Below are 24,468 nucleotides of genomic sequence, written 5' to 3' on the forward strand. Positions count from 1 at the left end.
CCTTCCGCCATGGAGGCAGGGAGCAGCCTCGCCAGACCCCCGGGCCAGCGCCTTGACCGCGACCGCTCGGCCTCCACAGTTCCTGCCGCGCCTGGAGAGGCCCCTCAAAGGAGTCTGTCTCCCCCACCGCCCCATCCCCCAGGATTCCCCGAGGCAGTCTTCCGTCCCTGCTGAGTGTCTCCGGACCGTGTTCCAAGGAGCCGGACTTGCCATTCCCTTCCCTCTCCAGGCCGGAGGAGAGGGGCGCTGTCACCTCCACCTTGGGGAGACGGCGCTGCAATACTGGGGTTTCCTGCAGAAACGGCCGATACTTCCAGTCGTGCCTGGGGCAGGGAAGCTTGGGCTGGTGACGGACGCCTACGTGACGGCAGGCCCGAGGATCATGGGGCCTGGAGACGCGGTGGCCGTCACCAGTGGTGGCTGTCCCCGTGCATACTCAGAGGGCTGCCGGCACGAGAGTGGCTCTGTGGGAGGTCATGCGTTGTGCCCGAGGGTGCAAGCCCTCCACGTGTGCACAGCAAGGGTCCCTGCAGCACGAGGAGGCAGAGGTGTCTGACACAGGCACACCAGGTCCCCGGAGGCAGCCTCTGAGGACTGACCGGTGCCAGGGACCTCGCCTGACCCGTGACAGCTCTGCCTGGTGCATTCGGCCAGCCTCAGCCTCCTCCTGCCTGCCCGCTGCCCCGTCCAGGAGCCCACCCTTCCTGCGTGCAGTGCACAAACACCAGCTATCCTGCCCTCCTTGGGGTCCCTGCTCTGTGTCCGGCTCCTGTGTTTTCCGCCTGGTAATAAATTCGTATGCTTTCGAAATCTCTCCATTACCAGTTTATTTCCTAGACTAAAACAAGCGAAATTTCAGAGCAAAAAGAAAAAGTAGAGCTCACCACGTGTGGCTTTAAGGCCGGAACCCCCGAGGGCAGCTGGTGGGCAGTGCTGTGGCGAGCCCTGGGGGGCAGCAGGAACGCACCCCCCCCCAAGCGAGGGGGCTGGGACACTCAGCCACCAGGCCTTGGTGCTGCTGGGGGAAGGACAGGGGCTGGGGAGGGAGGTCTCAGCTGTGGGCTCAGAAAAGCTAAGGCTGAAGGGCTGGGGGGTGGGGGCGCCCCCCATGCCGGCCTGGTCCTGACCTCCATGGGATCTCGCTTGGCGGGGGGGGGGGTGATGCCCCTGTCCTCTCCTCTCAGTGCACAACCCGGCTTTCCCGGGGGCAGAGATGGAAGCCTGCTTGGGGCGGCAGACAGAAGGCTGTGCCGGGCTGGTCACCCCCAGGGCCTCCCAGGCAGCAGCGGGAGAGGAGCCCCCCCCCAAGAGCTGTTTCCCCTCCCACAGTGGTGACTCAGAGGAGCCGGGAAGGGAACGTGACCCCCCCAGCTGCTCCGCCCCCAGCTTGGCGGGGTTTGGGGGGAACCCAAGAGGCGCAGGGAGAGGGTGGTCGGGCCAGGGCCAACCTCGGGAGTGGCCCAGGGTGGGTGTGGCGGGGGCGGCCCCAGCCCTGACTCTGCCTTGTGCCCCTCACGGGGCCTCCTGGGGGCGGGGTGCAGGCCGAGCCTCCCCCGGGCCCGGGCCCCACTCCATCTTTCCCTTTGGCAGAAACTCACTTTTCTGCAAAAACAATGAAAACCCAGGGCGGAGTTTCCTCCCTGGCGCAGCGCACCCCTCCGGGAGGAGGTGGGCGGGGCCTTCTGGCCAGCCCATGCCCCTGCCCGCTGCTCGGCTGCCCCCGAGGGCCACCCTGCGGCCGGACCGCAGTTCCCAACCAAGCACTAGCGCCGTCCTCACTGCTTTCCCGGGTGCCTTCGATCCCATGGAGCCAGGACTGGAGCCGGCGCTCTGATGCTGGACGCTGGCACCGCACCGGCTGTCTGCAGATCCCGCAACTCTGCGCACACCGCTGCTGGTGCTTGGGCCCCTGCTGCCGGGCTGGGCTGGGCCACCGGACGGAGCGCCTGGCTCCCGGCTCCCTGCGGCCATCTGGAGGCTGTCTTCCCGCTCACCCTTTCTCCTGCTCTGTCCTTAAATTAAATAAATAAATATATATTTTTTTTTACGAAATAGCTTGGAAAATGGAATTAAGATCCATTTTAGTGCAAAGAAAATGAGAATCCATGCATACTTTTTTCTTCTTTTTTTAAAAACATATTTTCTTTATTTGAAATGCAGAGTTACAGAGAGAGAGAGAGGTCTTCCATCCGCTTGGTCACTCCCCCAGATGGCCACAACAACCAAGCTGAGTCGGCCAAAGCCAGGAGCCAGGAGCTTCTTCCAGGTCTCCCACATGGGTGGCGGGGGCCCAGGGATTTGGGAGAACCACACGGGAGTCCCAAAGAGTTACAGAGCACCGCTAACCCAAAAGGAAAGAGAAAAAGCAAAGCCGAAGTGGAGTTACTTAAGCTAAGACCACTAAGCCCAGGACCTGCCCAGACCGTCTGTCAGAACAGACACGGGTGGCGAGGCCACTCCATTACCAGAGAAGCCAACCAGCCGGCTTCTACGTTCCTCCACCCTCGCCACTGCACCACGATTGGCCACACCCAGGAGACCCCAGCACACCATTGGTCACACCCAGACAGCACTGGTTAACACCCCAAAAGATGTGCTTGTGATTGGTGACACCCCAGGGCACCGCCCGCCGACCCCAGAGCAGGGACAAAATGCCAGACTTTGCAAGCGCTCTCCATCCCCGGGGGACCGCGGCTCAGTGCCAATGGAGCTGCCCGCGTCTCCACTGCCAGGGCTCTGCCTGCCACCCTGCTGGAGCCACCTCGCCCGGACGTCCCAGCTGCAGGAGCTGACATCGGGGCCGGGCTGGACCTCTCGTCAGGTGACATCGGGGCCGGGCCGGACCTCTCGTCAGGTGACCTCTCCAACCCTTCACCTCGCCGTCCGTCTGGGAACTCCGAGCCTACTGCCCAGAGTGCCAGCCACCCCACGACGCCTGCCTGTGAGCGGCCGTTCTGAGATCCGTCTCTCCAAGTGGTAAAGGAGACTCTGGACTTTGACTTTGACTTTCGGTGGCCGTGACAGGAACCTTGAGAGCCCAGCACTCACGTTACATCCTCAGCCGTGAGTGTTTAGACCGGTTATGCCTTTATGCTTTGTCGTGTCATGCTTGGTACCACTGCCGGCTATTTCTGGAAGATGCCTTACTCCTAGATGTGTGTTATGACCTGTGGACTAATGACACTGAGTGGTGTTGACCTTTAGATGTGTGCATTGAATACATGTATAGAGTGGTATTGATTATTGAACAATGAATTGTATTGAAAAGGCTACCGTGATTCTGTGTGATTCTTCCCCGTGCTCCGACACGTCGTATTAGCCTTGTCGAGCTGCGTGACAAGTGGCGCTCGCGACACACCCTGCCCTCATTAGGGTCCTGACATGAAGGGCGGGGCTCGCCAGCCGCCTCCTCTGTGTGCGGTGGAAGCTTCTAGAAAGAGGCTCGGGGAGGAGGAGGATGCAGGTCGGGCTCCTCCTAGGACACGTTGAACACAGGCAGCCACAGCCGAGACGGCGTCACGGAGGAGGGGTCGGGGACCACTGCCGGGCTGTGCCGAGAGCGCCCGAGAGGCCAAGGGTGACCTGGGCAGGGCTGACACATGGGGCAGCTTGCCCACGACTCCTCTCCTGATTGGTCGCGGCAGCCAAGTCACAGATGTGTGTTTTTCCCACAGGCCTCTGTGTTCTGGGACAGGTGGGGGTCAGTGCAGGGTGACAAACCCAAGTACATGCGTGTGCACACACGGTGCACACAGGCGCAGCCCCCCCCCCCCCCCCCCCCGCCATGTCCTGCTGACCCTGGAGCTGACTGTAGGAGGCAGAAGCCGCCCAGGCTCGGGGGCCCCAGGGCCTGACTCGGGAGGGAGAGGAGGCATCACCGCGGCCTCCATGCCAAATCTCCCCTGAGCCTGGTTCTTTGTTTTCATTAGGGGAAGAGCCCAATTAAAGTAATTAGTTACAGCAAAGAAGCGGGAGAATGGGGAGAGACAAAGGTTCAGCAAGATGCAAATATATTCAGGAGGGTGTTTTGAGCTGGCTCCCCCCCCCCCCAAATCGCCGGTAACCAGTCCCCGGCATCAGCGCCCTCTCCTTGTTTTTGAAAGGAACGGAGCGGAAATCCAGACGACGCTGCCACCACGAACAGCCCTCACCTTAAAAGAACTTGATCGATATTCATTTTATTTAAAAGGCAGCAAGAGAGAGACAGAGACAGAGAGAGAACTTCCATCCGCTGGTCCATCCCCCGAGCACTGCCGGCAGCCAGGGATGGGCCGGGCTGAGGCCAGGGGCCGGGGCTGCATCCGGGTCTCCCTCGTGGGCGGCGGGCTCAGGTGCTTTGAGCCATCACGGGCCGCCCCCCACCCCCGGGGTGTGCTGCCCAGCGGTTGAGCCACCATGTGCGGTGCCCGCACCACATATCGGGGTGCCTGGTCCTAGTCCTGGCCACCCCCTCCCAACCTCCGGCCTTCTGATCCGGAGGTCCCAGAGCCAGAGTCCTGCTTTAAGGAGCAGGCAAACCAAAAGGAGCCATGTTTTCCATTTCAGTTTTTTTTTTTTTCTGAGTAATTTGCACGGAGTCGAGGCCCCTGCTGGCCGTCGGCCTCTGTGTGCTGGCGGCCTGGGGCCTGGTGGCCGGGGTCCGCTCGCTCTCTGCCTTGCTCCGCACCTGGCGTAGGCTGGGCTCCGTCCTGATCCTGGCGCTGTCACCAGGAGGAGACAGGTTCTTGTCTTTACACAGAAAGAATTCAGACGTGAGACAGAGAAGAGTGGGCAGCGAGGCAGCAGGGGGAGAGGATGGGACAGAATCCGGGACTCACTCAGCCTGGGGACAGCAGGGTCATGTGGTTTAATGGAGAAAATGCACCTGGGGGCCAGGCAGGCTGAGGGCTGGGCGCGCGGGTCTGTGCTCAGACTGGGGCTTGAAAGGGAAAGGGGTCCGGTTCTGTTTCTCCTCCCCCTCCCCCTCCCCCACCTCCCCCTCCCCTCCAGGACAGAGGTGGCTGAGTGTGAATGAGCGACATTCCGCCCAAGGTGCCACTGCTTGGTGCCCTCAGCCTGGGGAGCCCGCCTGGCGCCGGCAGCGATGCCCCAGGGTGCCGTCCTCAGGGAAGGCTGGGAGGGGCGCACTGCCCGGTGCTGTCAGGCTGGGGGGCCCTGTGGTGCAGAGGAGAGAGGACTCTCCCAGAGCTTCCCTTGGGGGGGGGGCTGGGGGCCCTGATACGCTAGCGGGGTCTGGGGGAGGCTGGGTGCCCTGTCATGTTAGCGGGGTCTGGGGGGGCTGGGCGCCCTGTCACGTTAGTGGGATCTGGGGGGGGGCAGGCTGGGCGCCCTGTCACATTAGTGGGGTGGGGTGGGGAGGCTAGGCACCCTGTTACGTTAGGAGGGTCTGGGGGGGAGCTGGGCGCCCTGTCATGTTAACGGGGTCTGGGGGGGCTGGGCGCCCTGACACGTTAGGAGGGTCGGGGGGGGGGCTGGGCACCCTGTCACATTAGTGGGGTGGAGTGGGGTAGGCTGGGCGCCCTGTTACGTTAGCAGGGTCTAAGGGGGTAGGCTGGGCGCCCTGTCATGTTAGTGGGATCTGTGGGGGGGTAGGCTGGGCGCCCTGTCACATTAGTGGGGTGGGGAGGCTGGGTGCCCTGTTACGTTAGCAGAGTCTGGGAGGGCTGGGCGCCCTATCACGTTAGCAGGGTCGGGGGGGGGGGCTGGGTGCCCTGACACGTTAGCGGGGTCTGGGGGGGGCTGGGCGCCCTGACACGTTAGCGGGGTCTGGGGGGGGCTGGGCGCCCTGACACGTTAGCGGGGTCTGGGGGGGGCTGGGCGCCCTGACACGTTAGCGGGGTCTGGGGGGGGCTGGGCGCCCTGACACGTTAGTGGGGTCTGGGGGGGGCTGGGTGCCCTGACACGTTAGCGGGGTCTGGGGGGGGCTGGGCGCCCTGACACGTTAGCGGGGTCTGGGGGGGGCTGGGCGCCCTGACACGTTAGCAGGGTGCGGGCAGGACTTGGACCTCTCACTCTTCTGCCGTCAGGTGCACCCTTCGGGCCCTGAGTGTCCAGCACAGGCACAAACGTCCCCTTGCAGAGCCACACTCCTGTGCTCAGCAGAGCAGGGACGGCCACTGTCCCCGGAGCGAGGCGAGGGCGGCGTGGAGGACATGGCCGGAAGCTCTGTCTCCTTGCCGGGAGCCCTGGGGCCGGGGGGGGCAGTGACCCCCCCCACGGCTTCTCAAGACTGCCGGGTGGTGTGGGGGTGCCTGAGCCCTGGCGGTCCTGCAGACGGGAAGCAAGGGGATGTCCCCAGCTGAGGCAAACAGGAAACAGTCCTAGGAGCTGGCGGGGGTGGGGTGGGGCTGGTCCTGGGTGCAGGGGGAGGCCCTGGGCTGCTGGGCTGGGGCTTTGTGCCCTGGGTGGTCCCCGATGGCACTCAGCGGCCCTTGTCCTGGACAAGTGACCCAGGGCTGTCACCCCAGGTGGAGAGTCTGGCTGCCTCTGCCCTTCCTCCGCTGCTTTGGGGTCCAAGGTTGTGCCCTAACCCTGTAGCCGCCGTGTCCCCTGGCCTGGCCCCACCTGCACACACAGCCCCAAGACTGGGTCAGGCCCCAGGCAGGCCTCCACACCGGGTTCCTCGGTGGCAGCAATGCCCGCCCTGGGCCCTGGCATGAGGACGCCGCCCCCAGGGAGGACAGAGGCCTCCTACAGATGGGCGTCCCGTGTCAGGGGAAGGTTCTCTTCCAGCTTCTCCGAGACAAGGTGAGGACTGGGAGACCAGCGGCCCCCGCGGGTGCCAGCGGGACGCACACCTGCGCTCACGGAGTCGACGGAGCGGGACAACGGGAAGCTCGGCCTTGTCCCCAAGAAGTCACCGCAGCCCAGAAGGGTCGAGCACGTGGCCCAGGAAGCCCACTCCACTCACACGTCCCCCCACACCATCCACACGCCCCGCCCACACCATCCACATGCCCCGCCCACACCATCCACACGCCCCACCCACATGGTGGAGGCCTGAAGGTGAGGCCTGCAGGGGGGTGGGCTCAGACAAGACCTCGGAGGGAGCAAGGAGCGCAGGGCAGGTGTGCTGGGCGCATGGGGGCCGCTGAGCAGAGTTCGAATCCTGACTTCCAAGGGCCCTCCCTGCCTGCCTGGCTCCCGGCACCTCCTGCTCTTGGCCTTCGTGCACACAGAGAGCAGACACGTGGGCTGCGAACGGTGGGGAGGGAGCAGGTGAGCCCTGAGTTCCTCACCATGCCAGAGTCTGCCGGCTCCTGAGGGAAAACCAAGTCCCCTAAGACGTGGGGCCCTGGCCCCGCCCAGGGCAGCGGGGTCCATGCGGTGAAGCGACCGTCCTGAGTCAGGTGGGCAGGGACTCAGACCCCCTCTCCCCACGTCCCAGCTCTGCCACCCCCTGCCGGCCCAGCCTGTGCTGTGGTCCTGGTGACAGTGCCCTTGGCTGCCCGCTGCGTGGGAATGCACCTGAGCCGTGCTGAGCCCAGCACTGCCCGATGTTCTCGGCCCCGAGGGCACCCCAGGGCCGGCAGAGGGGGCCCTGCAGCGAGGCCTCCCCCACCCCCCGAGTCAGGAGGACGCTGGGCTCACGGCTGTGCACCTGTCCCACGGGCCTCGGGGCCTTAATCTGCAGGAGAGGAGGCTGAGGGCCAGGCAGGTTCACCGTTTGCCCAAGGCCACGCAGCCAAGACCGGGCCAAGACCAAGGTGCCAGGATTTTTTTAAAAATTTATTTATTAGCCGGCACCGCGGCTCACTAGGCCAATCCTCCCCCTTGCGGCGCCGCCGGCACACCGGGTTCTAGTCCCGGTCGGGGCGCCGGATTCTGTCCTGGTTGCCCCTCTTCCAGGCCAGCTCTCTGCTGTGGCCAGGGAGTGCAGTGGAGGATGGCCCAAGTGCTTGGGCCCTGCACCCCATGGGAGACCAGGAGAAGCACCTGGCTCCTGGCTTCAGATCAGCGCAATGCGGCGGCCACAGAGCGCCAGCCATGGCGGCCATTGGAGGGTGAACCAACGGCAAAGGAAGACCTTTCTCTCTGTCTCTCTCTCTCACTGTCCACTCTGCCTGTCAAAAAAATTATTTATTATTTATTTGTAAGGCAGAGTTAGATGGGGAGAGAGAGAGAGATAGAGAGAGAGTGAGAGGTAGCTTCCACCTGCTGGTTCACTCCCCAAATGGCTACAGCAGCCAGGGCTGAGCCAGGCTGAAGGCAGGAACCTGGAAGTCCATCCTGGTCTCCCACGTGGGTGCAGGGCCCAAGCACTTGGGCCGTCCTCTGCTGCCTTCCCAGGTGCATTATCAGGGAGCTGGGTCGGACGTGGAGCCGCCAGGACTCAAACCCGTGCACACATGGAATGCCGGGGCTGCTGGAGGTGGCGCAACCTACTGCGCTGCGTGCCCGGCCTCAGCTCCAGGGTTTGACCTCGGGCGTCCGGCTCCAGAGCGCCTGACCGCACTCCGCTTCCTCCCTGAGGCTCCAGGACCTGCTTCCCCTCCGCTCCAGGCCTGCCCTCCCCGCTGTCTCCGAGCCCTGCCCAAGGAGCAGGGCTGGTGACGCCTGGGCCAGGACCCCAGGCCCGCCCCGCCCGCCGGCTCGCAGGGCTGCTTGGGTCCCGGCCTGCCCAGCTCCGTGCTCTGGGCTGCTCCTCCTCGCCCGTCAGAACCCAGAGTCCTGCGCTCCCGCTCCTCCCTGGGGCTGCTTTGTGTGACTGAACATTTTCTGCCCCAGCTCCTGTCACGTGCGGCTGCCGACGCGCTCCCCAAGCCCCGCCCCTCTTCGACTCTGCATCTGTGGGTTCCCAGGCTGGAGCAGAGCCTGGCGAGCTGGCCGCAGCAGCCTGGGGGCTTCGCCAGGCGCCAGCCCTCGGCCCCTCTGGAAGGTCCCTGCCTGTCCATCAACCTGCTAACACGGGGAGCCCGCCTGTGGCTTGTTAAAGAACTGCCCCCCGGCCACCCCTGACCCCCGTGGCCTGGCCCGTGGCCTGGCGCCTGGCCTGCTTCCTCACGTCTCCACCCAGCTTCCGTCGTGGGCGAGGTAGAAATGCCAGAGGTGGAGACGTGTTGCAGCCACGCTGGCGGATCCGTGATCCTCGGCCAGGCAGCGTAATTGGAGGAAGGTTCCCATGGCAACGGTGCCTTTCCTGGAAACCGTGTGGCGGGAGGCAGGCGAGAGCCCACTCTGGCTCTGGGGTGATTCTCCCTACTCCCCGACCCACAGAAACCCGTCCAGGCCCCCGCACCCGCCGCCCTGCCCCTCCATAACAGAACGCAGGCTTTTCAGCGACTGCGTGTGCTTGAACACGTCTCAAAACACTTTCCTGGGCACACGGCCTTGGAAGACAGATGACGGCCGGAGGCCCATTGTTCAGATGGGAGAATGGAGGCTGCCATGGTGATGTCGCCGGCAGCACGGAGCCCGGGAGGCCGCAGGACACCAGGCAGGTGCAGCCTGGGTCTCTCCTGACCACACCCCGACCTCCTTCTGCAAACAGGGGAGTGGGTGAGCTTCCCTGGGGGGTTTCACCATCGCTGTAAGAACCCGGCCTCCAGCACATGCGAGAAGGGGTGAGGGGGGACCAGCCCTGCCCCGGCCTTGTCCTTAGACCAGGAAAAACCTCCCATGTGTAAGGAGCCGGAAGAGTGTGACTGTGAGTGTGTGTGAGAGACTGTAGGTGCATGTCAGTGTGTGAGTGTGCACACGTGAGTGTGAGTGCACATGAGTGTGTGGGCGTGCGTGTGAGTGTGTGGGTGTGTCAGTGCACATGAGTGTGTGAGTGTGTGGGTGTGTCGATGTGTGAGTGTACATGGGGGTGAGTGTATGTGAGTGTGTGGGTGTGTCAGTGCACATCAGTGCGTGTGCGAGAATTTATGAGTGTGTATGGATATGTGTGTCACTGTGAACGCACAGGTGACTGTGAATGTGGGCTGCATGTGTCTGAGTGGGGGTGTAGGTTAGGGAGAGGCGGGTGGGCTGTGGGTGTCTCAGGTCAGTGTCCAAGGGCTCCCTGAGGAGTGCGTTCAGAGAGAAGGGACCAGCCAGAGCCCCCAGGAAATTTTCCCTCTGGGCTACGTGACAGCACTGGGGTGACCCTGTCCCCTGGTGTGGGGTGGGACAGCACTGAGGTGACCCTGTCCCCTGGTGTGGGGTGGGGCAGCACTGAGGTGACCCTGTCCCCTGGTGTGGGGTGGGACAGCAGTGGGGTGACCCCGTCCCCTGGTGTGGGGTGGGACAGCACTGAGGTGACCCCATCCCCTGGTGTGGGGTGGGACAGCACTGAGGTGACCCCGTTCCCTGGTGTGGGGTGGGACAGTGCTGGGGTGACCCTGTCCCCTGGTGTGGGGTGGGGCAGTGCTGAGGTGACCCTGTCCCCTGGTGTGGGGTGGGACAGCACTGAGGTGACCCTGTCCCCTGGTGTGGGGTGGGACAGCACTGAGGTGACCCTGTCCCCTGGTGTGGGGTGGGACAGCACTGAGGTGACCCTGTCCCCTGGTGTGGGGTGGGACAGCACTGAGGTGACCCTGTCCCCTGGTGTGGGGTGGGACAGCACTGAGGTGACCCTGTCCCCTAGTGTGGGGTGGGACAGCACTGGGGTGACCCTGTCCCCTAGTGTGGGGTGGGACAGTGCTGGGGTGACCCTGTCCCCTGGTGTGGGGTGGGAGAGCGCTGGGGTGACTCTATCCCCTGGTGTGGGGTGGGACAGCACTGAGGTGACCCTGTCCCCTGGTGTGGGGTGGGACAGCACTGGGGTGAACCTGTCCCCTAGTGTGGGGTGGGACAGTGCTGGGGTGACCCTGTCCCCTGGTGTGGGGTGGGACAGCGCTGGGGTGACTGTATCCCCTGGTGTGGGGTGGGACAGCACTGAGGTGACCCTGTCCCCTGGTGTGGGGTGGGACAGCACTGAGGTGACCCTGTCCCCTGGTGTGGGGTGGGACAGTGCTGGGGTGACCCTGTCCCCTGGTGTTGGGTGGGACAGCACTGAGGTGACCCTGTCCCCTGGTGTGGGGTGGGGCAGTGCTGGGGTGACCCCGTCCCCTGGTGTGGGGTGGGGCAGTGCTGGGGTGACCCCGTCCCCTGGTGTGGGGTGGGACAGCACTGAGATGACCCTGTCCCCTGGTGTGGGGTGGGACAGTGCTGGGGTGACCCTGTCCCCTGGTGTGGGGTGGGACAGTGCTGGGGTGACCCTGTCCCCTTGTGTGGGTGGGACAGTGCTGGGGTGACCCTGTCCCCTGGTGTGGGGTGGGGCAGTGCTGGGGTGACCCTGTCCCTTGGTGTGGGGTGGGACAGTGCTGGGGTGACCCTGTCCCCTGGTGTGGGTGGGGCAGTGCTGGGGTGACCCCGTCCCCAGGTGTGGGGTGGGACAGTGCTGGGGTGACCCTGTCCCCTGGTGTGGGGTGGGGCAGTGCTGAAGTGACCCTGTCCCCTGGTGTGGGGTGGGGCAGTGCTGGGGTGACCCTGTCCCCTGGTGTGGGGTGGGACAGTGCTGGGGTGACCCTGTCCCCTGGTGTGGGGTGGGACAGCACTGAGGTGACCCTGTCCCCTGGTGTGGGGTGGGACAATGCTGGGGTGACCCTGTCCCCTGGTGTGGGGTGGGACAGCACTGAGGTGACCCTGTCCCCTGGTGTGGGGTGGGACAGCACTGAGGTGACCCTGTCCCCTGGTGTGGGGTGGGACAGCACTGGGGTGACCCTGTCCACTAGTGTGGGGTGGGACAGTGCTGGGGTGACCCTGTCCCCTGGTGTGGGGTGGGAGAGCGCTGGGGTGACTCTATCCCCTGGTGTGGGGTGGGGCAGTGCTGAGGTGACCCTGTCCCCTGGTGTGGGGTGGGACAGCACTGAGGTGACCCTGTCCCCTGGTGTGGGGTGGGACAGCACTGAGGTGACCCTGTCCCCTGGTGTGGGGTGGGACAGTGCTGGGGTGACCCTGTCCCCTGGTGTGGGGTGGGACAGCACTGAGGTGACCCTGTCCCCTGGTGTGGGGTGGGACAGCACTGAGGTGACCCTGTCCCCTGGTGTGGGGTGGGACAGTGCTGGGGTGACCCTGTCCCCTGGTGTGGGGTGGGACAGCACTGAGGTGACCCTGTCCCCTGGTGTGGGGTGGGACAGTGCTGGGGTGACCCTGTCCCCTGGTGTGGGGTGGGACAGCACTGAGGTGACCCTGTCCCCTGGTGTGGGGTGGGACAGCACTGAGGTGACCCTGTCCCCTGGTGTGGGGTGGGACAGCACTGAGGTGACCCTGTCCCCTGGTGTGGGGTGGGGCAGTGCTGGGGTGACCCCGTCCCCTGGTGTGGGGTGGGGCAGTGCTGAGGTGACCCTGTCCCCTGGTGTGGGGTGGGACAGCACTGAGGTGACCCTGTCCCTTGGTGTGGGGTGGGACAGCACTGAGGTGACCCTGTCTCCTGGTGTGGGGTGTGACAATGCTGGGGTGACCCTGTCCCCTGGTGTGGGGTGGGACAGCACTGAGGTGACCCTGTCACCTGGTGTGGGGTGGGACAGTGCTGGGGTGACCCCGTCCCCTGGTGTGGGGTGGGACAGTGCTGGGGTGACCCTGTCCCCTGGTGTGGGGTGGGACAGCACTGAGGTGACCCTGTCCCCTGGTGTGGGGTGGGGCAGTGCTGGGGTGACCCCGTCCCCTGGTGTGGGGTGGGACAGTGCTGGGGTGACCCTGTCCCCTGGTGTGGGGTGGGACAGCACTGAGGTGACCCTGTCCCCTGGTGTGGGGTGGGACAGTGCTGGGGTGACCCTGTCCCCTGGTGTGGGGTGGGACAGCACTGAGGTGACCCTGTCACCTGGTGTGGGGTGGGACAGTGCTGGGGTGACCCCGTCCCCTGGTGTGGGGTGGGACAGTGCTGGGGTGACCCTGTCCCCTGGTGTGGGGTGGGACAGCACTGAGGTGACCCTGTCCCCTGGTGTGGGGTGGGACAGTGCTGGGGTGACCCTGTCACCTGGTGTGGGGTGGGACAGTGCTGGGGTGACCCCGTCCCCTGGTGTGGGGTGGGGCAGTGCTGGGGTGACCCCGTCCCCTGGTGTGGGGTGGGACAGTGCTGGGGTGACCCTGTCCCCTGGTGTGGGGTGGGGCAGTGCTGGGGTGACCCCGTCCCCTGGTGTGGGGTGGGACAGTGCTGAGGTGACCCTGTCTCCTGGTGTGGGGTGGGACAGCGCTGAGGTGACCCCGTCCCCTGGTGTGAGGTGGGACAGTGCTGGGGTGACCCTGTCCCCTGGTGTGAGGTGAGACAGTGCTGGGGTGACCCTGTCCCCCTGGTGTGGGGTGGGGCAGTGCTGGGGTGACCCTGTCCCCTGGTGTGGGGTGGGACAGTGCTGGGGTGACCCTGTCCCCTGGTGTGGGGTGGGACAGCACTGAGGTGACCCTGTCCCCTGGTGTGGGGTGGGACAGCACTGAGGTGACCCTGTCACCTGGTGTGGGGTGGGACAGTGCTGGGGTGACCCCGTCCCCTGGTGTGGGGTGGGACAGTGCTGGGGTGACCCTGTCCCCTGGTGTGGGGTGGGACAGCACTGAGGTGACCCTGTCCCCTGGTGTGGGGTGGGACAGTGCTGGGGTGACCCTGTCACCTGGTGTGGGGTGGGACAGTGCTGGGGTGACCCCGTCCCCTGGTGTGGGGTGGGGCAGTGCTGGGGTGACCCCGTCCCCTGGTGTGGGGTGGGACAGTGCTGGGGTGACCCTGTCCCCTGGTGTGGGGTGGGGCAGTGCTGGGGTGACCCCGTCCCCTGGTGTGGGGTGGGACAGTGCTGAGGTGACCCTGTCTCCTGGTGTGGGGTGGGACAGCGCTGAGGTGACCCCGTCCCCTGGTGTGAGGTGGGACAGTGCTGGGGTGACCCTGTCCCCTGGTGTGAGGTGAGACAGTGCTGGGGTGACCCTGTCCCCCTGGTGTGGGGTGGGGCAGTGCTGGGGTGACCCTGTCCCCTGGTGTGGGGTGGGACAGTGCTGGGGTGACCCTGTCCCCTGGTGTGGGGTGGGACAGCACTGAGGTGACCCTGTCCCCTGGTGTGGGGTGGGACAGCACTGAGGTGACCCTGTCCCCTGGTGTGGGGTGGGACAGCACTGAGGTGACCCTGTCCCCTGGTGTGGGGTGGGACAGCACTGAGGTGACCCTGTCCCCTGGTGTGGGGTGGGACAGCACTGAGGTGACCCCATCCCCTGATAGTGCTGGGGTGACCCTGTGTCTCTGTGACAGGAGGGGATTGGGCCCCACACCTGCGGACTCTGAACCAGTGCTCTTTCCATGCATTGAGTCATTGCAGCTGGACACCAGACACCGCAGAGCAGACACAGCCACCACGTGGTTTCATGCAAACTCTTGGCCCAGCAGGTGCAGCACTGAGATGGGGGGGCAGGGGTTATTGCACAGTGGTAGGTCCCAGGCCGTGCCTCCCTCGGGTTCCTGCGTGCACACCCTCCGGCCTGCTGGGTGCCAGCGCTCCTAAGGTCCTAAAGCCCACAGGCCCTCCAGCAGGTGCAGCAGAAAAAAGTGTCCCCAGCCGGGACCATCGCCTTCCCATCCTCATTCCAAGTCCTCGCTGGTGCCCTGAACAAAATCTGACCCGGCTGACAGAAAGTGCAGTCAGGACGGGTTCCTCCTGTCCCCTTCTGTGCCTGCCCGAGATGGACTGAGGGGAGGCCTGGGACTGCAGGAAAAAGCAAGACATGGCCCGTACCTGCATGAAGGAAGCAGCCTGGCCTCTGTGTGCTGCCCGGTCCTCCCTGGATCAGCCACCTGCAGTCGTGAGTGCATTCCCGGCTGCACTTCTCGCTTCCTCGTGGCAGGAGAGGCCATGTGATTTTCTTCTGCAATGCAACCTGCAGAGTGATGTTCGCAGCACTGAACGTCCTGGGTGAGACGATGCCTGCGCAGGGCAGTGCTGAGGCGTGGCCTGGAGGTAGCCAGCCCGCGAGCATTCCTTACATGAGGCAGACTGAACCCGCCTGCTTTCTCCTTCTCCTTTATGCCTGTGAGGAGCATGAAGTTTGATTTTGTTGCACAAAAATCAAGCCCGATAGTTGTTGTCTTTTAATTGCAATATTTAGTCCATTTACGTTTACTCTAATAACTAAATTTATTTAGGTTTAAATCTACTGTCTGACTATGGGTTTTCTATTTTTCCCTGTAGTCTATGCTCATTTTTGTTTCTTTTCTTGCTTTCTCTTGTATGAATCAAGTATATACTATTACTTCCTTCACTGTTAGATTGTTAGCTATACTGTTACTATTCTTTTTTTTAAGATTTATTTATTTATTTGAAAGGCAGAGTTACAGAGAGGCAGAGGCAGAGAGAGAGAGAGAGAGAGAGGTCTTCCATCCTCTGGTTTACTCCTCAGATGGCTGCAACAGCCAGAGCTGAGCTGATCTGAAGCCAGGAACCAGGAGCCTCCTCTGGGTCTCCCACACGGGTGCAGGGGCCCAAGCACTTGGGCCATCTTCCACAGCTTTCCCAGGCCACAGCAGAGAGCTGGATCGGAAGTGGAACAGCCAAGTCTCAAACCGGTGCCCCTATGGGATGCCAGCTCCGCAGGCAGCAGCTTCACCCGCTACACCACAGCACCAGCCCCAGGGATGGGGACTTTAGCATTTTTTATTCTTTTCCTTTTTCTGTGTTTTTCCAAATTCCTTAGAATTCTGTGTTCCTTCTGACAATTAGGAAAGCATTCAGGTGTTACACACACACACACACACACACACACACACACACACACACAGGTGTTGGTGCTTGGAGGCGAGGAGCTGGTGAAGAGAGCGAGCCCGGGAGAGCCAGGCTCTGCAGGCCTGTCTGAGGTTCTCCACAGACGGTGCACTCGGCCCTAATACTTCCTCTGGCTCGAGGACCCGTGCTGCACAGGTGCATGGTGGCATCCAGCACGTGTCCATCACGCATTAAGGTCTCACTTGCACGCGGAAGACCGCACACTTGCCAGTGCTCCTAGGGGAGCAGCAAGAACCTTGGCCACGAGGCTCCCCTGCCCCCCACAGCCCCTGTGCCTCTTCCCATCCCTGCCGCCCCGAAGCGGGACACCGTGCTGATGCCAGCTGTCGCTGAGCGGACTCACAGCACACACTCGCCTGTCTGTGCCGGCCCCCCTCAGTGAAGTCGTCCAGGGTAGTTCACTCTTCCCACGGCTGCAGAGTGTTCATTTCATAAACACCGCCGTAATTCATCTCCCTCGTCCAGTGCTGATGGGCATCTGGGCCGTGGCCAGTGCCTGGTGTTAGAGGTATCTAATGTCTCTATGCACGCTCTAAACGTAGCTCCTAACGGACAAATGCATGTGTTTCTGTAAGGTCTACTCACGTTTGCTTTTTACTGAGATTTATTCACTTATTTGAAAAGCAGAGTTATGGTAGGGGTGGGGGAGAGAGAAAGAGAGAGAGAAAGAAAGCGAGAGAGATCTTCCATCGATGGTTCACTCCCCAAATGACTACAAGTCTGGACCGGGCTGAAGCCAGCAGCCAGGACTCCACCTGGGTCCCCCACGTGGGCACAGGGGCCCAAGGACTTGGGCATCCTCCATTGCTTTCCCAGGCCATAGCAGAGAGCTGGATTGGAAGTGGAGCGGCCGAGACTCGAACCAGGGCTCCCTCTCCCCCCCCCCCCCCCGCCGCGGCTGCTTTCTGCCGGCCGTCCCAGACTCTCCATCCAAGCCACTGAGGACTCAACCAGCGGCCTCAGAGCAGAGGGTGCAGGAGGCCACGACGGCCTCGCAGAATCTCTCTTCCCTCGGGGGTTGGGGCCGAGCAGGTGCCGCTGCCCTGACAGCTGTGTGCTGCCCTCGCACTTGGCAATGACGTCCTCAGCCTCCTGCTCCCTGCGAGAGCACTGGCTGGCTGCATGCCACGCCGACGCCTTGCTGGTTTTCAGCACTTGTTCTGCAGGTGTTTCCACCTCGGCGTCATCTAGGGCACGCTACGTGTAGCATAGCTGGGATCCTTGCTGGGGGTGCAGGCTCGTTAAGAGAATGTGGGGCGCCAGCTTTGTGGCGCAGCCGGGTGAGCCGATGATGCTAGCATCCCAGCAGAGTGCATCCCAGTGGGCGGAGCACCAGGTCAACTGCTGCTGCTCCGCCTCCCGTCCATCCCCTGCTGATCCTCCTGGGAAGGCAGAGGAACACGGCCCCTGCCACCGTGAAGAGGCCAGGATGGCGCTCAGGCTCCTCGTTAGGACCAGCCTCAGCCCTGGCTGTTGCGAGCAGGTGGGGAATGAGTCAGCAGCGAGGAGATCCTCCCTCCCTCCCTCCCTCCCTCCCTCTCTCTCCCTCTCTCTCCCTCCCTCCCTCCCTCTCTCTCCCTCTCTCTCCTTCCCTCCCTCCCTCTCTCTCTCTCCCTCCCTCTCTCTCTCTCTCTCTCTGACTGCCTTTCAAATAAATTTAAAAGAAAAAGAGGAGGTGGTTTTAATGCAGCTCCAGGACCCTAGGTGAGTGTCTGTGTCCTGAAGTTTGGTCCCCGTGAGCGAGTTGGAGGCTTCCCATGGAAACCTCGCTCCCCAGGAACGACCCCAGGGTCGCCCGCATCTCCCCTGCTTGACAGCTGGGCGTCTTCTGGCTGGTGGGCGGTGCTGGGTCTCCCAGAGCAGAACGAAGGGCTCACTTGGCCCCAGTATGGAGCGTGACGGGGTCTGCTCGCACGCTCGGGGTCTCCCTCTGGCTGCTGAGCCAGTTCTGCATTTTAGCTTCCTGTTGAAGAATATTGCATTCTTTTCATTGTTTTTAAAATGCATGTATTTATTTATTTGAGAGACAGAGATGGGGGGAGAGAGAGAGAGAACTCTCAGCTACTGGTTCACTCCCCCATCAGCCCGGGCTGGGCCAGGCAGAAGCCAGGAGCCTGGAATTCCAGCCTGGTCTCCCACATGGGTGGCAGGAGCCCAAGGACGTGGGCGTCATTCGCGGTCTCCAAGGTGCATTTTCAGCAGAAGCCGGATTGAACCGGGAGTAGCTGGGCCTTGAACCTGGCACTCGGATATGAGATGCGGGTGTCCCAAGTGGAGGCTTAGCCTGCAGCACCACAACGCCTACCCCACGCCACTCCTCCCCAGGGGCCTGCAGCGCTCCGAGGACGGGTGTGATGTAACTAAGGGAGACCCCGACTGGCGGACACTTACCGTGCATGCATTCACGCCGGGTGAGATTGAGACAACGCTTGCTCCGTTAGATGTCCACCACGCTGTCGTCCACAGGACTTGAACCACCAGGCCGCGACGCAGCAGCACGGTCAGTGGCCACCTGTGGACGTGGCGAATCTGCCCCCGCAGGACGAGTGAGTGAATCCAAAAGGAAGAAGTGCCGTCCTCAGAGGGAGCGAGAGCTGCCCACTGCCCCCGAGGAAGAGGCCGCTCCACGGCACATACGGTTGGGAACTTACGATACAATACGACACGCCTGAAACTACGTGACCAGGGCGCCCGCGCTGTGGCGCAGCACGAAAGCCGCCACCGGCCACGCCGGCAGCCTGGCCGCTCCACTTCCTGTTCAGCCTCTCCTAACGGCCTGGGAAAGCAGCGGAGGACGGTCCAGGTCCTGCACCCACGTGGGCGACCCCGGGGAGCTCCTGGCTCCTGGCTTCTGCCTGGCCCAGCCCGGGCTGTTGAGGCCATTTGGGGAGTGACCCAGCAGACGGAAAATCTCTCTCTCTCTCTCTCTCTCTCTCTCTCTCTCAAATAAATACATAAATCTTTGAAACAATAAATTCTGGAACTAAATAAATAGCTCGTACTTCGATTGGCAGAAAAGCCCACACAAGCTCTTTTCCCTTGGTGCCTTTGGTTTGGTTTATTTCGTATCTGGGCAGAGACGGTCAGTTGTTCTGGAAGCACCTGCTTCTAGGGGTCAAGAAAAGGTCAAAGTTCAAGGGTCGCCTGCTTGCATTCAGTACCTGTTGCCGTGGCTTCTGCCCCAGGAGCGGGAAGAGCCGCTCGGGACCTCCTGGTTTCCCGCGGCCGGCGGCATCCAGGTCATGCCAGAGATGACCCCCTAAAATCTACACCAAAATGTGGCCCCTTCGAGTCCCCAGAAGCACCACCTGGGGTGCCACATATGCTCTCAAAATTCGGGGTGCCATATGCTATCGCCACATGCTTATTACTAAATCCCCGATATTAACAAGCCCGAGAGGGTTCTTGCCTAATATTAGAGAAGAATTCTAAATACCAGCACAGATAAACGAGGCAGCAGGGTACACTGCAGGCTTTTATTTAGTGAGAAAGATGCAGGGGAGAGTGAGAGCTTTATCTAAGGGAGAGAGGTAGATCTGGGTTCATACGAGCACCAGGAACCAGCCACGGGGAGGAGCATCTCAGCCAGGGAGCCTAGGGCGGGCAGCCCGAAGGCCATGCACCCTCGAGGCGCAGGGCTGCAGCCAGCCCCCTCCTGGCAAGAGGCCAGGGCAAAGAAGAGAAGGAGACACACTGTGTCCCAGGCTTTTAACCCACTTCCAAAGGGGCGTGCTTAATTAACCTGATTGGCCAGTGGGCACCCAGGTGTGGCCAGGTAGGGTGTGAGATCACACAGCAGCGATTTTAACCTGTATGCCTGCCTACTCCACAAGCTGGGCTGTCTCAGGAAGCAGCTGTCAGGACACCAGGCGACTCAAGCTGGGGGGGGGGGTCTGCTTGGGGCTAGTGAGGGGGCATGCCTGGGGCCGGTGGGGGTGCCTGCCTGGGGCCTGGGGCCTGCTTGGGGCTGGTGGAGGGGCCTGCCTGGGGCCTGGGGCCTGCCTAGGGCTGGTGGGGGGACCTGCCTGGGGCCAGTGTGGGGGGCCTGCCTGGGGCTGGTGGGGGGGCCTGCCTGGGGCAGTGGGGGGGCCTGCCTGGGACAGTGGGGGGCCTGCCTGGGACAGTGGGGGTGCCTGCCTGGGGCCTGGGGCCTGCCTGGGGCAGTGGGGGGGCCTGCCTGGGGCAGTGGGGGGCCTGCCTGGGACAGTGGGGGGGCCTGCCTGGGGCAGTGGGGGGCCTGCCTGGGACAGTGGGGGGGCCTGCCTGGGCCAGTGGGGGGCCTGCCTGGGACAGTGGGGGGGCCTGCCTGGGCCAGTGGGGGGCCTGCCTGGGACAGTGGGGGGGCCTGCCTGGGACAGTGGGGGGGCCTGCCTGGGCCAGTGGGGGTGCCTGCCTGGGGCCTGGGGCCTGCCTGGGGCAGTGGGGGGGCCTGCCTGGGGCAGTGGGGGGGCCTGCCTGGGCCAGTGGGGGGCCTGCCTGGGACAGTGGGGGGGCCTGCCTGGGCCAGTGGGGGGCCTGCCTGGGACAGTGGGGGGGCCTGCCTGGGCCAGTGGGGGGCCTGCCTGGGACAGTGGGGGGGCCTGCCTGGGACAGTGGGGGGGCCTGCCTGGGCCAGTGGGGGTGCCTGCCTGGGGCCTGGGGCCTGCCTGGGGCAGTGGGGGGGCCTGCCTGGGGCAGTGGGGGGGCCTGCCTGGGCCAGTGGGGGGCCTGCCTGGGACAGTGGGGGGGCCTGCCTGGGACAGTGGGGGGGCCTGCCTGGGCCAGTGGGGGTGCCTGCCTGGGGCCTGGGGCCTGCCTGGGGCAGTGGGGGGGCCTGCCTGGGGCAGTGGGGGGACCTGCCTGGGACAGTGGGGGGGCCTGCCTGGGGCAGTGGGGGGCCTGCCTGGGCCAGTGGGGGGGCCTGCCTGGGCCAGTGGGGGGCCTGCCTGGGGAAGTGGGGGGCCTGTTTCCCAGGTGGCTTGCTCATGTGGATGCCGTGAGTACTGGCTGGGGGCTGGGGCCTCCATGCCCCTCCCCACGTCGACCTCCCCACTGACATCTTTTAAAAAATGACAATTTATTGTCAAAGTGTATCTGAAAGGCAGGGGGAGAGAGAGAGACAGAGAGAGAGAGAGAGAGGACTCTCACCCTCTGACCACTCTCCAATGCTCCCAACACCCAGGGCTGGCCAGGCTGAAGCCCAGAAGTCAAGCCAGGTCTCCCACAGAAGCGCAGGGACCCGACCACTTGAGCCGTTTTCTGCTGCCTCCCAGGGTGTGTGTCAGCAGGAAGGTAGGGAGGAAGCGGGGCAGCTGGGACTCGAACCCGGGCACCCGGGATGGGACGCCAGTGTCCCAAGCTGCGACTTCACCGCTGTGCCGCGTGCCTGCCCCTCCACAGCCATCCTGAAGGTCCTCACAATATGGCGGCCAACCTCCCCCAGAGACAGCAGGATGGGAGAGGTGACTGTAGTGCTGGCTTCTCACAGACCTCCACCCAGAGGCTGCAGTGCCCGGGGGAAGAGGAGGGGGAGACCCAAGTGTGGGCCCCAGCTGGAGGGGTGCCTGCTCCATCCCCCCAACTTTCCCTCCCCCCAGGGGCGTGTGCTAAGGAAGCAGAGGCTCCAGGAAGCCAAGGCCAGGCAGACTCTCAAAGCCCCAGACAGGATCCAAGACCCCGACCCGTGTGCTCCAAGGGTGGAGGGAGAGGCCCTGGAAGGAGCCACACAAAGGCTGACAGACAGCTGGCGAGCACACAGTGGGCAACCGGAGCCCTGGGCCCACCTGGGGTCTGCTCCCTTCTGCCCCCCACGGCTGGGCACCTCAGCAGGAGAGGCAGGCGGCCCCAGCTCCTTCACCCACTGGGAAGCCCAGGGCCCGGTGTTTGGATTTTTAGCAACACACAGGAACTTCCTGCAGGACAAAGAAATGGGAGAAGTGGGAGGTGCTGGTCCAATTAACATAACAAGGCAATCATTTGATCCAGGAAAGAAAGAGAAACCAAGGCTGATGCTGCCCCAGGGCTGGAGACCCCCAGGGTGTTTTCTGGACAGCAGAGAACTGCCCCTCCCACGTGGGCAGCTGGCATGGTTCCCAAGCCCTGGACTTCGTCAGAGCAAGGCTGGAAAGATCAGAGAGCATGGCCTCCTTTATGCTGGGTCTCCAGGCCCCCAAACAAGCTCCATGGCCCCTAGGAGTACCGCCCACTTCCAGTCCTGTCCACTTCTTCACCACCACCACCACCACCATCACCACCATCACCACCATCATCACCATCATCACCACCACCACCACCACCATCACCACCACCATCATCACCACCACCACCACCATCACCACCATCATCACCATCATCACCACCACCACCACCACCATCACCATCACCATCACCACCACCACCACCACCATCACCACCATCATCACCATCATCACCACCACCACCACCACCATCACCATCACCACCACCACCACCACCATCACCACCACCATCATCACCACCACCATCACCACCACCACCACCAACATCACCATCACCAACATCACCACCACCATCACCACCACCATCACCACCACCATCATCATCACCACCACCACCACCACCATCACCACCACCATCATCACCATCACCACCACCATCATCATCACCACCACCACCATCACCAACATCACCACCACCATCACCACCATCACCATCACCACCACCACCACCATCACCACCACCATCATCACCACCACCATCACCATCACCACCATCACCATCACCACCAACATCACCACCACCACCACCATCACCACCACCACCACCACCATCACCAACATCACCACTACCACCACCACCATCACCACCATCACCACCACCATCACCACCATCACCACCATCACCACCATCACCACCATCACCACCACCATCACCACCACACCCTCCCGTGGAGAGCTTGTCGTGTGCGAGGCACTGCTGGCCCTGTGGCACACATCATCTCATTGTATTTACCTTTCGTGGCAGCCCTGGAAAGTGGCCACTAAAATGACCCCATTTTGCAGACGAGTAAACAGAGGACCAGCGAGATCTGGGTCTGACCTCCAGCTGTTAGGTAGGAAGTCAGATATGAGCTATGCATGTGTAACAGGCCTAAAGAGAAGACGTCTGTGTCCAGCATCTGCATCTGCATCTCAGAGTCATCCCGATAATGTTTCAGGGGCAGCCCCGTGTCCGCATCCTGCCCTGCCCCCTCCTACCCGATAACCTGCCAGGTGGGGGCCCCGCCCCTTCTGCCTGACAAATCTTCCACAATCTCCCAGGTGCAGCCCAGTATCTGCATTTCTTTCTTTCTTTTTTTTTTTTTTTTTTTTTTTTTTGACAGGCAGAGTGGACAGTGAGAGAGAGAGACAGAGAGAAAGGTCTTCCTTTGCTGTTGGTTCACCCTCCAATGGTCACCGCCGCTGGCGCACTGCGCTGATCCGATGGCAGGAGCCAGGTGCTTCTCCTGGTCTCCCATGGGGTGCAGGCCCAAGCACCTGGGCCATCCTCCACTGTACTCCCTGGCCACGGCAGAGAGCTGGCCTGGAAGAGGGGCAACCATGACAGAATCCGGCGCCCCGACCGGGACTAGAACCCGGTGTGCCGGCGCCGCAGGTGGAGGATTAGCCTAGTGAGCCGCGGCGCCAGCCAGTATCTGCATCTCAAACACCCTGCTCCGGATCCCCATTCTCCAGGGGGCCCTGCTCACCCTTCCTCTGAACCCAGGATGGCGCCAGCTGGGCTTCCTCCTGTCTGATACCTTCAGGGGAAAACTCAGATAGGAGCTTCTTAGTATTTACAGCCATAAAATCCTTTGTCTCAGGAGGAGACGTGTGAAGACAGAGACCCATCTCCTTAACCACCCCCCCCAACCGAACTGTGCGCTCAGCCCTCTGCCTCTCTGCTGAGCCGCCCGCCTGTCTGCCCAGGTGTGATCTCTCCACTCAACCATGTAACCTTGCTCCCCCCACCCCAAGCCTTGCAACTGGGCACTCTCTCCGAGGTCCTGTCTGGAGAGGTGCCCATCCATCCTTACGGATGTCCCTACCCTAATAAACTTTGCTACTTTTACTTCCCACTACTCTGTCTCACGCCTGAATTCTTTCTTGCGCGAAGACAAGAACCCTGCCATTCTCCGGTAACGCAACGTGAGCGTTGCTGCGAAGGGGAGGAATCGGAGGCTCTCTGAGCCCCACGTGGCCAGTCCTAAGCATGGCTTGGCAGAGCTAAGCTCGGGGTGGCACAGCAGCGCAGCCAGGGAGAGGCACGCTGGGCCTTGCTTCTGGCCCCCCATCCCTGTTTTCTTTTCTTTTTTTTAAAAAAGTTTTATTTATTTTTATTTGAAAGTCAGAGTTACAGAGAGAGAGGAGAGGCAGAGAGAGAGAGGTTGGTCTTCCATCCAGTGGTTCACTCCCCAAATGGCTACAATGACTGGAGCTACGCCCATCTGAAGCCAGAAGCCAGGACCTTCTTCCAGGTCTCCCAAGCAGGTGCAGGGGCCCAAGGACTTGGGCCATCTTCTGCTGCTTTCCCAGGCCATAGCAGAGAGCTGGATCAGAAGAGGAGCAGCCAGGACTCGAACCAGCGTCCATATGGGATGCTGGCGCTTCAGGCCAAGGCGTTACCCTGCTGAGCCACAGCACCGGCCCTCCCTCGTTTTCTTGCTTTGTTGAGAGGTGTGTGTGGGGGGGGTCCCATCGCTGATCACTCTCCACAACGCCCGCATGGTGGTGGCTACCCCAGGCCGAGGCCAGAGCTC

The sequence above is a fragment of the Oryctolagus cuniculus genome, chromosome 17 (genome assembly GCF_051225735.1).
Source record: "Oryctolagus cuniculus isolate XC-2025 breed Fujian yellow rabbit chromosome 17, ASM5122573v1, whole genome shotgun sequence".
Lineage (NCBI taxonomy): Eukaryota > Metazoa > Chordata > Mammalia > Lagomorpha > Leporidae > Oryctolagus > Oryctolagus cuniculus.